The following is a 14,891-nucleotide window of genomic DNA, read 5'->3' on the forward strand; positions in this document are numbered from 1 at the left end:
CTGTGTGATCGTGCATTGATGGTGTGCTGTAAAATAAAAAAACCCTGCTCAGTTACTCACATTTTTCCAGCCCTGTAATCAAATACCTGAGCAAAACAGTTTTAGGGAGACCAGATTTATTTTGGCTGCCTGTTCCAGGGTACTCAGTCCACCCTTGGTTGGCCTCGTGTGCTTGGGAAGACGTGGTTGCAGAAGCACGTTAAGAAGGTTCTTCACCTCACAGAAACAAAGCTGAGAGGAAGAAGAGAATGAACCTGGAGCCTTTAGAGACCTGCCCTCAATGAAATACTTCCTCACACTAGACCCCATCATTAACTATGGGACAGGCTTTCAACATATGAGCCTGTGGGGGTTTTTCATATAGATACCATGCCACCTGGGTATTTTATGTATATCTGAATACACATAGTGGTGAAATTTTTACACTCATTTATTAATTGAATACATGATCTGATGAGCCATACTAACAAAGCACAGCCACAAGGATAAGAAAAGAACAAGCACAAAGCATCATTTCAAAACACAATCACATGACTTCTAACCAGGACGTGTCCCTCAGTGAATGTTGTAAAACTGTATAAATTAAATTGGAGGCCTCTGGAATGTTTTACAGAAGGCTTCTCACACATGCTCTCCCTTCTTGCAAGAACCCACAGACAGCTCTCTGTAAAAGGAGCTTACGTCTGGAGCAATGCCTTCTTCCACTGCCTGCTCTGAGAACAGGAACATTAGAATCCTTCACACATCACTCAAGGTGTCCCATAATGAAATGAAACCTCCCTGGAGGAAGAGGTTCCCTGCACCAGGTACTGGGTGTTCAGAAGGACAGGAGTCTACCATGCCAGCCAACAAGGCACTTCTCTTAACGCGGTCCAGCAAACCCAGCTGTGATGACAGCCCATTTGTACACAGAACCAAACAGAACCAGCAGCTTTAGTTTCATTGGCAGCTACTTTTATGATTCTGATGTCCTCCATTCCATCTTCTCAGTTAGGCTTTCCAGAGCTTCAAAAATGATCTTTCCATATTGTCTACAACTTGGCAATGTGGAAGGAGTACGGGACCTGAGTAAGTGATTGAAAACACCATGCGTTTCTGATGGTCCTTGTAGCTGTGAGGATGCGCAGACGCTTGCGGGAAGAAGTATGCATCGGGAGCCTAAGGTTTTAGACTAAACTACACTTTGACTTCAGACTCAAATTCACATAATAATAAAAAACAAATGGCTTTATTTTTTCAAAAATGTAAATCGCAGAAAAGGCGCAACTAGACATTATTCTAACTCACTAGCATGTAGGTAAATACAAATTATTCACAGGAAGAAGTGTTTCAAAGATTTCAAAGGCCTATTCTGATTTCCTTATTAGAAAACTGAAAAAAACACTAGCCAAAATTAACTTGGGAAGGAAAAGGTATAATTGATGTACTGCTTGAGTTGACAGGAACTTGGAGGCAGGAACTGAAGCAGAGACCACAGAGGAAAGCTGCTTTCTGGCTTGGTCCCATAGCTTGTTCAGCCTGCTTTATTAAACAAACCTGGACCACCTGCACAGAGGTGGCACCACCCACAGTGGGCTAGCTCCTCCTACATCAGTCATTAGACATGAAAATTCCCCTACAGTCTTCCCTACAGGCCAATATGAGGGAGGCAAGTTCTCAACTGAAGACTGTTCTTTCCAGGTGACTCTAGATTGTATCATGTTGACAGAAACTAACCAGTCCAGAACAGTAAGAATTTTTATGTATAAATAATGGGGAAATAAAGCCATCCAAGTACTGTCCTGACATTCATAACTTTTAATGAATCTGTTCATTGGTAAATTCATGGATGTATATAATGCATTCTGATAAGTCCCAACCACTGGTTTCCAATCCACCCCTATCAATCCTTCCTCTCCCTGCAGGACCCATTCTTAAATGTGTTGTTCTGTTTTTGTTTCCGAGTGAGCTACTCAGTTTAACCAGGGTAATCTCTGTGGCTGTGGATTTGGAACTATCCTATGGACCCTGATGAGTTCAAAAGTAAACACAGCTTAAGAGAAGGACTGCCCTTCCTCTAGAATCCGTTAGTATCCAACAGGTCAATAAAGAAGAGTAAGGCCTCATAATCTCCTCCTTGACCCATGACTGAAAGTCCTGTGAAAGCAACCATGGCTGCTATGGGGTTATGATTGCTTATAGCTGTGCCTTGCCTAATTTAAATTATTTTATATGTTTTAATGTAATTATCATCACTGGACAACATTCTGTCAATGCAAAATATAGCTCTCACCTCAAAGGAAATGAGTTGGTTTGTTCTAAAGTCAAACTCAAGTGATCAGGCCCTGGAAGCAGAATCAGCTCACTGCAGAACAACATGTTCTAACATAGAAATAATTTTATGGATTTTTTTTTTAGTAACAGAAAAAATAAGGTAATAAGTCAAGAGGTTTTTTTTTCAAACACATTGGTAGAAGTATCGTGTTTACAGTGGGGTACAGTAAAGCAAGGGAATGTTCACTGTAGGTCTCAGAAACCGTGAGAGACTATTCTTAGCTTTGGGTTTGCTGGAAGCTAGCGTTATGTTAATTGAATACATTCCAGATAACTTTCCTTGATAGTCAGAGGATCTTAGGTCAAGACATAGACGTGGGCAATGAGTGGTCATTACAGGGACTTAATGTAACAGTGTAAACGCTTCTCCATCTTGTCTCAGCAGAAGCCATCTTTGGTTTCTACTCCCTGACTTGATAAGTCTCAACCCTATTCTAGAAACTGGGGGTCTAAATGACCCAGCTAACAGCATGTTCTTGGCTCTTATTAAACTTCTTGCTGGTTTTCCCTTGCAACTGCCAACCAGGATGGAGTTTTTCTGTGTTCTTTGTCCTTAAAAGTTCCCTGTAAAATATGCATTCGGGGTTGCTCTGGGAGAAGTGTCTCTCTCCAGGTACTCTCTGCACAGCGTAATACAGACTCTCAATTCAAACTTTCACCATCCAAGTGGTCTCTGGGCCTTTATCCCATAACACTTCATATCACCTGAGATAATTTAGCTTTGGATCTGCTATATTCCAACATTCTACCACTCAAAAGTTCTCTTCAATCAATCAGTCTTACAAAATCTTCAACACAAGTTTGACAAATATTCAGTGAAAATCATTTCATAATTTTCATCTTAAGTGATCCTGATTTTAACATACATATATATCACAAGCTATAAAATGCCTTAATTATTTGTTAAATTCTACAAGGTCTTCAGGAGATATCAGCAAGAAGGGAAAAGATTGGAGAACAGAGGCGCACATGAATGACTTCAACCTGCTAACCTTTTCAGACTACGGCTTTGTATTCCGTCTGAGAATCTCCCTTATAAAATTAAAAAATTGAGAAAGATACACAATGTGTAATTTGTATATTTCTTTCCCCATTCAAACTACACAGAATAGGGTAAAATTGATTTATTGATTGACTAAATTTAGATTTATGGGTTGAAGAGAGGGCTCAGCAGTAAAAAGCACTTGCTGTTCTTGCAAAGAAACCAAATTCAATTCCCAGTGCTCACATGGTGGCTCACAATTGCCTGTACCATTTCCGAGGGATCTGATGCTTTCTTCTGGACTGCTCATACACCTGGCATGGATGTGATACACATGTGTACATGCAAGCACAACAGTCCCACACAGAAAATAAAGCTAAATAAATCTACATCTTTTTAAAAAAAATTGGGTGTGAGGCAATAAGCAGAAAAGAAAAAGGTTGAAACAGATCATATAGAGATGCAAATTACAAAATCACGAAATCAATACAGAAAAATACAAACATACTCAACATACTTTCATTATAGAAATTTCCAAGTGGCATTTAGCTTCCCAGTAAAGACAATGAAAGGGATAATTAGGGCCAATTACAGTTCTCATTTCAGTAAAGGAGGGACTTTCAGTTCTGAGGGAAAAGCTGTATTTTTCTGTAAATTCCTTCTAAAACAATTGTTTGGAGCAAATCTCATGCAAGAGTGAAATTAGATGGCTGAGAGAAATCTTTAACCCTATTTCTGTAAATGATGCAGCCAATCTGATTGTAGCAACTCGACCAAAAGGCAAGTGCCTGACACTAGCTATAATTCGTGATGTGAGAATAAGTGACTGCAGTCTGGTGAGTGGTCTTGTGGGGGTTCAATCTAATTGACACAGATGATGGGTTGCCCTCTGCCCTCTCTGTACTCAGCTGAGATGCAGCAAAGCCCCGGAAGACCTTTGAGTCACATGACACCATTAGAATTGGTTCATGTTTAGCACATGCTCAGGGCCATGAAAGCCTCAGCTTTGCTTGGTCCTCCCCTTCCTTGCCATGGTGCCTTCTTCCTTTCCGGAATGGGAATGTTTATACTAGGCCTTGATATGGTGGAAGTATGCAATTTGGTTTTTAATTCATAGAGAGTCACAGTTAAGAGATTGCCTTGAATCTCAGGAAAGACATTTTCACTATATTTGGATTTATGCTCAGCTGTAAAAAGCACTTGCTGCTCTTGCAGAGGACCTAAATTCAGTACCCAGCACCCCACAGTGCCTCCCAACTGCCCGTAACGCCAATTCCAATGCGTCTGGTGCCCTCTTCTGAACTTGTAAAATTACTTTTTAACAGATATTTTGAATAGTCTTGGGAGTATTACAGACTATAAAGTTAGGTGAAGCTGAATGGATGAATTCTACACCGTAAGGCAACTTTGAGCTAGTTAATGGGTACCAGGAGCAGATTGTTGTTGTTTGCATGTAAAATCTCTTCCAAGGACTTTTTGGTCCCCAGCAGGTGGTGTTATTTGGGAAGGTTGTAGAGGTAGGGCCTCACTAATGAAATCCCATCCCTGAAGGTGACTTTGAGATTTTACAGCTTGGTCCACTTCCTCTTCACTCTCAGCTTCCTTACTGTGGAAGCATTGTGACCAGCTCTTGCCTTGATGCCCCTCTATGATGGACTGTACCCCCTCACACTGCGAATGAAAATGAAGCCTTCCTCCCTTGAGTTATTCTTTGACAGATATTTTGCCACAGATATGAAAAAGAGCAACATTCAGAAGTTCTTTGTCTCCTACTGCATTATGGGTAGTGCTGACATTTGACCCACTCTTGTCTTACAAACACATGTGTTAACTTTCATTTTTGATTGTTTTTAAAAGTGCTAGAAATACTTATCACCCTAGAGCAAAAAAAATATGTATTAATGCTCATATGCATTATGTAACATAAATCATATATTAATCTTTCTAGGATGTCTAACTTTCTGTGGCTCCCTATCTGTCTGGCCACCATCATCAGCTCTTCAGTTGTCACAAAAGGACAGACAAAGACATTCATTTTGGAAAGACTGTCTGTAACTAATGGCCCTGATTCCAGAAGCTTCTGTAAGTGGATCTCTATCATTTGTTGGCAGGTGTTTTATTGTTTTGATAACAGACTTTCATCTTCTTGCAGATCAAGGGTTGAAGATAGAAATAAGGACCAGGACTTGAAATCCTGGCTGCATGTATCCATATATCAGTTCTAGGATATGATACCTCTATTCTAACAACTATAAAACATGGAAAATGTAGCACATTCAGCTAGTGCCTAGTTTTCTGGGGAGTAAAGAAGTGTCCACTCCCTGTTACACTTCTCTTTGCTATTATAAACAGATTCAAGGAGACATATGCCTCATATAGCATCCAAGAAAGATGATGTTCATTGTCTTCTTAAATGCACCATCAGATCCATTTTCCTACATTCAAAGAGGAAAGCATCTGAGGTAAGAACCCCTGAAGGACAGTTAGTATGCATAACTGTGTGTGTTGAAAAACAATCAACAGCACGTACATTATTTCCCTATGCAGTCTTTCTGTTAGCCTAGAAAACACCAATTAATCTGGCTAAAATCACCTTAGAAAACACTCAGTCTTTGTAAAATCAAAATATCAAATGAAAAGAAATCACAGGACACCTCACACTCGTTTCAAAGGAGCACCACAGACCCAGCCTTCCAGAGACCACAAAAGCTTTCTCTTGGGAAAGAAATGCTTTGATGTCCTTTTTTTGCAGCTTTTTCTTCTTTCTAAAGTTCGCAGTGTAAAGCAATGCCAAGTAGAATTCTAGATATTAACACCAATTAAACTGTTTGGAATTGAACATGGCCACTTATATATAACAATTTCAACTTATGTTAATTTTTATTTTATGGTTGGAATGGGACCCATGACTACTGAATTTAAGTTATTTGGGCTTACATTTTTATACACATTCAATATTCATTAAGATATCACATTGGCACAACTTTTCAAACCTCAGAGATTTTCTATACATCAAATGAAGCAATATGTGTATATAACAAAATACCCAGGACTAAGCAACTATATAAAAAAGAAACCTGTCTTAAGTTCACAGTTCTAGATGTTGGCAGAAATGACATCATTTCTCAAGTACTTATGGTGAATAGCATCATAATCACAGAAGCACTTGGGAGAATAGAGACAGCATCACCAGACAGGAAACCAAAGACCAAGCAGAAGGAGTCAGTCTTGCAACCTCCCACACCTCCCACACAGCCCTCCCACTGAAAGGTCCCATTGCTGCTTGACAATGCCTCATGCACACAAAGTTCCTGACCCATGACTGATTTCTGTAACTCAGTAAATGGAGACTTTACACACAAAATTATAATCAAATTATGTACAACCCACATTTGAATTTTCCCCCAAGTAATTTACCAAAGGTCAAATTATCATACTACTCTCTTAACTGTCTGAATTAAAATGCAGAGTCGATTTGACTGAAGTAACTGCACATCTATGATAAGTGTTTTATTGCTTCCCAGTTTTCTACTATCCCTGGACTCTTTACTTCCTTTTTAGGTCTTTTCTTTTTTTTTCCTTTGTCTTCCTTGTTCTATAGCACTAATTTGCATACATTATATCCTTTTATCAAAAAAGTTCATTGTTATGTAACTTAATAGTTGATAAGACTTAACAATAAGAAGACAACTTCTATTTCTTCAAAGCATCAGCATTATGTTTTTGTGTTCATCTTTGATGTTCTTACAAGATTATACTTTAGCTCTTGTTTGTTTTAAAGTTTCTTCATTAAAAAAAATTAATACAATATATTTTAATTTTATTTATTTTTAATTTAGTTTTTTTCTCCTTCCCTCCAGACATGTCCCACCTCCTTATTTACCCAACCCTATGTTCTCTCTCTCTTTAAATCAAATAAATAAACAAAAATAAAAGCAACAACAACAAATAAGAGACACACACAAACAAAACCCCACAAAACTAAAGTCAAAATAAGTAAAAGATCAATAGGACAAAAAAAGTCTAAACAAGGCAAAATGAGACAAAAAAAAACACTCTACAAAACTACTCATTGAGTTCATTTTTTTATTGGCCAACTACTGCTGGGCCTGGAGCCTTCCCTAAGGTATGGTTTCTCCATTAGAATGCATTAAGGAAAACTGAACTTTCCTTTACCAACAGGTATCAGTTGCAGATAGTATTTTGGTTAGAGATGGCAACTGATATCTACTCCCTCCTCTCTGATGTGGGAGTCCCCTCTGTGTGCTGTGATTACCATTAATGAATAAAGAAATTGCCTTGGACCTATAGCAAGGCAGAACTTATGTGTGCAGGGAAAGCTAGGTTGAATGCTAGGAAAAAGAAGGGAAAAGTCCGAGAGACACCATGGAGCCACCAGAGTCAGAAATGCTGAAACTTTGCTGGTAAGCCACTACCACGTGGTGATATACAGATTAATAGAAATGAATTAAATTAATATGTAAGAATCAGCCAAATAGAAGCTAGAGGTAAGGGGCCAAGCAGTGATTTAACACAGTATCTGTGTGATTATTTCAGGGCTAAGCTAGCTAGGTGGCCTGGAACTGGGCACCAGGAAGGAACAAGCAGCTCCCTCCTACACCTCTCAGAGATAGAACTTCATCTAGCTTGAACTTGTACATGTCTTGTACATGTCGCCATAGTTTCATATGTGCATGAGTCTTATTGCATCTGGAAGACAGTATTTCCCTGGTGCCATCCAGCACCTCTGAATCTTACAGTCTTTTTGCCTCCTTTTCCACAAAGATCCCTGAGCCTTGGCAAAGACTTTGATGAAGACATACTATTTAGGACTGAGTTCTCCAAAGTCTCTAACTCTCTATACATTGTCCACTTTGGAATCTCAGGGTTATTTTCCAAAAACTGCCAGAAACTTCTCTGATGAAGTCTGAGCAAGGGCCCTGATGTGTGGTTATAGCAATATGTCATTGTGAATAATTTTATTGCTATGTTCCTTTAGCAGAATTATAGTGTTAGGGTTTCCCAAGACCTGTGACTAATCTGGTCTTAGAACTCATGTTATTAGTCATTTTATCAATGTCAGGTATGGTTTCCAAGTAATGGAATAGGCCTTAAATCCAATCAAAAAGTAGTTAGCAACTCCATAACATTTATGCCACTATTGCATCAGAGTATCTAGCAGGTAGGTCAATGTTGTTGGTGATAAGGTTTGTAGTTACAGTACCAGTACCATAAAGAGTACCTTCCAGTAGATAAACATAGTCAGTAGGGGTGAAGCTTCTAGTTGTGCACCTGCACGACTTCTCCATGCTCAATGATGTGTGCAAGTATTATCTTCAGTAAAAGAGCATTACCACCAGGTTTTATACTTATCACTTCAGTGTAAGTAAAGTGTTTTATATAAAAGATGAGTTTCCTATGCACAAGGATTGTGTTTTGAATACAATCTGATGTATTTTTCTTCTTGATAATTAGTTCGTTTTGAATTATACAACCATTCTACAATTTTTAAAAGGCATATGAACAAATTAAGCTTATCATAACTGCACAGAAGAACAGAAAGAATAGGAGCTAATTCTTGACGTTTCACTGCTGAATGAACTGTTAGAAAATGTAATAGAGGTAAATATTCCAGACAGGACACATTTTTAAAAGCCAAGTTTGAGAAAGAACATTTTATTTTCACCTTAGAATTATAAAGACAATGGAGGATCTGGCATTCAAAATTTGGGAGATAAAAACGCATTTCATCCATAGATGGCTTGGGAAATTATGTATGAAGATGGAAAAGTGGGCTCAGAGAATGAGAATGTTACCAGCTGACAAGACAAGGAGAACACCTATAACGGTTTTTGCAGTAAGCCTCTGAAAAGGGGGCTCAGTTCTTCACTTTGTGGGATATCATGGTGGACTAACTTTATGGTGAGCCCATAATCCCTGCTTTCCCAAACACATTTCTTAAATGACCCTCTCCTTTAGTAAAGACAGTATACATTACTGGACTCTTACCATAGAACACAAGTTAACAAGATGTATCTTTCATTACTGTGTTGTTTTACGGCTGTGGTGATGTCACTACTGTGGTGATAGTATGGTGCTTGGGGAGATCCATAAAACAAGTGGTCATGTTGAATGTGTCAGTGTGATAAGGAACTAAAGGAGGCTTCTAGTTCTCTGGGCTCTAAGAAAAACCAACAACCAAGAGCAAGCAAAAGCCAAGAAACTAATTCTGCCAATATAAATGAGCTTGGAAGAAGATTCTGACCCTGTCAGAATTCCAGAAGAGCCTGGCCAGCCAATTGATAGGTGAGGTTTGAGAATATGGCTTAGGCATCCTGGCCACAGAAATTGCAAGATAATATACATGTGTTCATTTATGCTACCATTTTTAATAATTTTTACATTCTTGATAATTTTATAGATGTATTCAAAGTCCTTCTGTATATGTGTTGCTTTTATTGGTTGAATGAATAAAGAAACTGCTTTGGCCTATGATAGGGCAGAGTAGAGATAGGCAGGGAAAACTAAACTGAATGCTGGGAGAAAGAACGTAGAGTCAGGAGAAGCCATGGAGGCACTGTAGAAGACAGATGCCCCCACCAGAGTCCACCAAAATTTTGCTGGTAGGCCACAACCTTGTGGTGATTCACAGGATAATGGAGATGAGTTAGTTTAGAATTTAAGAGCTAGCTAAAAATACGCTTAAGCTATTGGCCAAATAGTATTACAAATAATACAGTTTCTGTGTGATTATTTTGAGTCCAGGCAATCAGGAAACAAACAAGCACCCTCCCCCCAACATGTTTCTTAAGGTTTCTATTACTGTAAAGAGACACCATGACCATAGCAACTCTTATAAAGGAAAACATTTTATTGGGGTGGCTAACATTTTCAGAGGTTTAGTCCATTATGATCAGGGTGCACTACAGTTGCATGCAGGATGTCATGGTGCTGAAAAAGCAACTGAAGGTCCTACATCTTGACACAAAAGTAGCAGGAAGTTGTCACCTCACTGGATATATCTTGAACATAGGAGCCCATTCCCATAATGGCACACTTTCTCCAACAATGCCACAGCTACTCCAAAAGAGCCACTAATGGGGTTAGCGCCACTCCCAATGAACTAATGTGGGCCAATTACATTCATAGTGCCACAGTATCCTCTTGTCAACACTTCCTGCCCTCTCACTCCGTAGCCAATCCTATTCCGTGCTATACATATGTAAGGTAATGAGGCCAGCCACTGAAGCATGGAAAAGATAACGATGGCAATACTCTCAAAAAAGAACGACTGACTGTCCTCCCTCAGCAGCTATCACCAGTCACTAGCTCCTCAGAAAAGTCTAGAAAGTGCCTTGCCTATTTATGCTAGAGTTTTGGCTGGCTTGATCTTGGATAGGTAACCATGGCTACTGAGTTCATAAAAACAACAGCTGTGTCATATCCAGAAGATAGCATTTCCCCATCCTCCAGCTCTTACTTTATTCCAGCCTCCTCTTCCATAATGTTCCATTATAGGCTGAAAAAAATTAGTTATTTGTTATCAACATCAATGGAAAGATAATAGAAGGTTGACAACCATGTGAGAGAAAGAGATTAATTACGTGAATACTCAGATAGCTGACAAGGATATTCTAGCAGAAAGAGCTTTGTCTAGCACATCTTATAATAGCCTGTTAGATTGGGAACCATGGGAAAAGCCTCAAGTTTGAAGTCACAGTATGAATTCAAACAGCTGAGAGTAGTGTCTAGACAGAGACCTCAGGTAGACCCAGCTAAGGTGTACCAAGGTGAGAGTCTGAGAAGGAGGTTTTCATTTCTCTCTGAAAGACACAGACAGATGTGACTCACAGAGCTAATGACGTGAAGGAACTTGGAGGACTTAGACCTTAAGGCTTGAACAGAAGATGCAAGTCACCTTCAGAAGCTGTCAGTGGGGTCACAAAAAAGGCAAGTGCCCGCAAAGATGCCTTCTCTCTCTCATTCCAGGACAACTTACAAGGGCACAGCATGGAGAAGGAAAATGGGAGTGAAAGAACTCTACAGCACTATGCTTAACTAATCAACGTAGACGCTGTAAAAGAGCCTATTCAAGATTTTACTATTAGTGAAAAATAGAAAATTGAAAAATAATTCAATTTTAGTTATAGAGAGGCAAAATGACATTTTTACAATTCAGAAACCATGATATTTACTTGAGAAAACTTACACATTTTTATGGATGCGCATATATTAATAGTCTATTTGGCCTCTGTCTTATCAGACTGTCATCCCATTTCCTGATTTCAAGCAGAAATTCTATTCTGTAACCTAACATTTTCCTATTTGTCCCTGATATTTAAATACATGTAAAAACTCGATTGCTATAGAGTTTTTTTTTCATTTCAAATACTCCTATATCTCTTTAATCTGCTTTGTTGAGGCAATAAAACTTCCCAACACTTATTAGATCTCATACATTCATTTATTATTCATTTATTTATTTGCTTATTTATTTAATTCTTGAGACAGAGTGTCACACTGTAGTGGAAGCTGATCTTAAACTCACTATGCAATTTAGGCTGACCTCAAACAGCATTCCCCATGTTTCAACCGCTAGAGCTCTGGGACTACAGGTCTGACCCCCACACTTGGTTTCTGCATTATATGCAAAGTGTCTGTCATGACTCTAACACAGAGTAAATTTGTTTTCTAGAGGTGCATGTCAGCAGTTATTAAGTTATAAGCTTCTCCAGCCCTTCTCTACTCAGTGTAGGCCTTGTCTAAAAAAAAAAAAAAGTCAGATTTGAGGTCATTATTCTCTTGCCAGTTTTCTTGTATCTGTTCTCTGAGGGCTCATGGCAGAAAATCCAAAAGAAAGGTAACTGTAAAAATGTTAAGGCCATAGGCTATGAAATCTTTAAACAGGAAACGAGCTTAAGATTTTTAGGACAATTCAGAAACAGAAAGGATATGGAAGCAGGTACAATGAATAAGAAAATGAACGAGGAAGATATTTAAAATTTTATCTTTATTGCTACTTTCTGTGACAAGCACAAGTGAAATATCTGTGACTTCAACAGTGCTTTGAATTTATTTTAAGCATAATTTTATTGATTCTGGGCATTGTATAAGTCCACAGGTTTGTTTGTGATACAATGCAATGAACAATTTTATTTCCTGGTGGTTTATGATTTCCATTATACTGAATTGTACAGAAATTAACCCAAACTACCTCACTTGTTTTGAAATATTTTCTCTAAAAGTGGACAGGACTCATCCCGTGAAAGGCTGTGCACAGCTTCACCCACAAGCATTGCTCACTTTGTCCCATAATACAGAATTGCAAACTCTTAGAAAGATATAATACAAAATCAGTCTCCTCTCTCTCTCTCTCTCTCTCTCTCTCTCTCTCTCTCTCTCTCTCTCTCTCTCTCTCTCTCTCTCTCCCCTCCATACTTTTAACTACTAGGATCAGTTGAACTTGTCTGCTACAGTTGAAATTATACTTTTTAAAATTCTTTTTATGAGTTCTCAGTAGTCCTCATTGTCCGCTATGTTCAGCGAGTCCGGTTTTATTCCATGCTTTTTCAGACCCAGGCCAGCTGGCCTTGGTGAGTTCCCGATAGACCATCCCCATTGTCTCAGTGTGTGGTATGTGGAGCCTAGGCAGTTTGGATGCTCACCTTACTAGACCTGGATGGAGGTGGGTGGTCCTTGGACTTCCCACAGGGCAGGGAACCCTGATTGCTCTTTGGGCTGACGAGGGAGGGGGACTTGATCGGGGGAGGGGGAGGGAAATGGGAGGCGGTGGCAGGGAGGAGGCAGAAATCTTTAATAAATAAATAAATTAATTAAAAAAATTCTTTTTATGGTGATTGAAATGGCAAAAAATTCAAAGAAGAGTTTCCATTGGGGAAAAAAGACAGAAGTTCTAAAAAGCCTATCTACTGCACATACATTTCAGTCCTTGTTTGCCTTACATCCACTAGAATCCATTGATCCAAGCCTTGAGGTGGCTGGCTAAGTGTTGTATAACAATCTCCTCTAAAATTGAAACCTTCCTTCTCAAAAGGAAGCTCATCAAGACATAAGATGTTAAAGGATGGTGGGTTAAACCATCAAGGTATTCTCAGAGGAGGTGAAAACATTCCATCCTGCAGGAAACGTTTAAAGCTCATGAAGAAAACAATGTAGAGTCATCAACCAGTCCCTAAAATTGACCAGATATAATAGTCCCCGCCCTCTCCAAGAATATTTAAATAGTAAGGACTACTAAGAGACACTCTCAGACCAGTCAAGCCATTTGAAGGAGACAAAGACCTACCCAGATGCTTAGAAGATTCTCAGACACGCTGAGCCACCTGGAAGTGATAGCCCAGCCAAGCTTCCTGGAAGAGGCTCAGACCACCTGAGTTGCCTGAAAGAGATGCTCTCCAACCTGTCAAGCTGCCTGAAGGTTGGGTCGTGAGCTCTAGGTTTCCAGCTGTCCCTTAGCTATCATACATGCTGGGCTACGCTGTTGGATGCAGCTGTCTTTGAGTTATTTCCACTCCTACAAAGAACCCCTCACCCTTGCTTCCATAAGTAACCACAATAAAACGCATTCATTCATCAACTTGGATTTTGGAGGCATCCTTACTTTTGATCTGACATTAGTGTCACATCTCCTCGGAAAGAGTGTCAACAGGACTAAATCCCAAGTCAAATGCTGGAGACACACCTACATCATAGCATAAAGCTATTTTACTACAGGGAAGAATGAAAAACCAGGACTCGTGATTTAATCTATCATACTGCTAAATTGCATTTTTATTATATTTGTTGTATCAGTCACTGTCCTGCTGCTGTAAAGAGACACCACGATCAAGGCACCTCGTATAAAAGAAAGCATTCATTTAGGGCTTGTTTACAGTTTCAGAGGTTTGGTCCATTGCCATCACGGTGGGAAGCTCGGTAGCATGCAGGCAGACACTAGAATAGTAACTGGGAGTGCTACATCCTGATCTAGGCAGAGAAATAGAGAGATTCTGGGCTTGGTCTTGCCTTTCAAAACCTCAAAGCCAACCCCCAGTAACACACTTCCTTCAGCAAAGCTACATGCCTAAACCCTTTTAATCCTTTCAAATAGTACCACTCTCTGGTGATGAAGTATTCAAATATATGGGAACCATTCTTATTCAAACCACCCATACCTGTATTGAATTTTATATTTTTATGCATCAATGCACGTAAAGGGTTTCCTAATAAATTCATAGGATCCAGTATAACTTATTATTATCATGATTTCCAGCCATGTGAAAAATATAGTCAAAATATATACTGGTTAATTTTATTTCTTCAAAACATAGGCCTTTCTATGAAGACACACAATCCATGATAACATTTCATAATGAATGTTACAAATACACGGATTTGCCAGTCATTTAAGAACTGAATGCAAACGTCTATAGCCATTATTCTTTGTCTGGAGTGCCACATACTTACCTATACTTCACTACTAATTTATATAACACCTTGTATCCATTCTTAACTACCAACTTCTGGTATTAACGGAATATGTTTTGATACTGGGAAAGATACCAGATTGGAGGAAAACACAATAGCAAATTTAAAC

Source organism: Microtus pennsylvanicus, chromosome 3 (genome assembly GCF_037038515.1).
Source record: "Microtus pennsylvanicus isolate mMicPen1 chromosome 3, mMicPen1.hap1, whole genome shotgun sequence".
Classification (NCBI taxonomy): Eukaryota; Metazoa; Chordata; class Mammalia; order Rodentia; family Cricetidae; genus Microtus; species Microtus pennsylvanicus.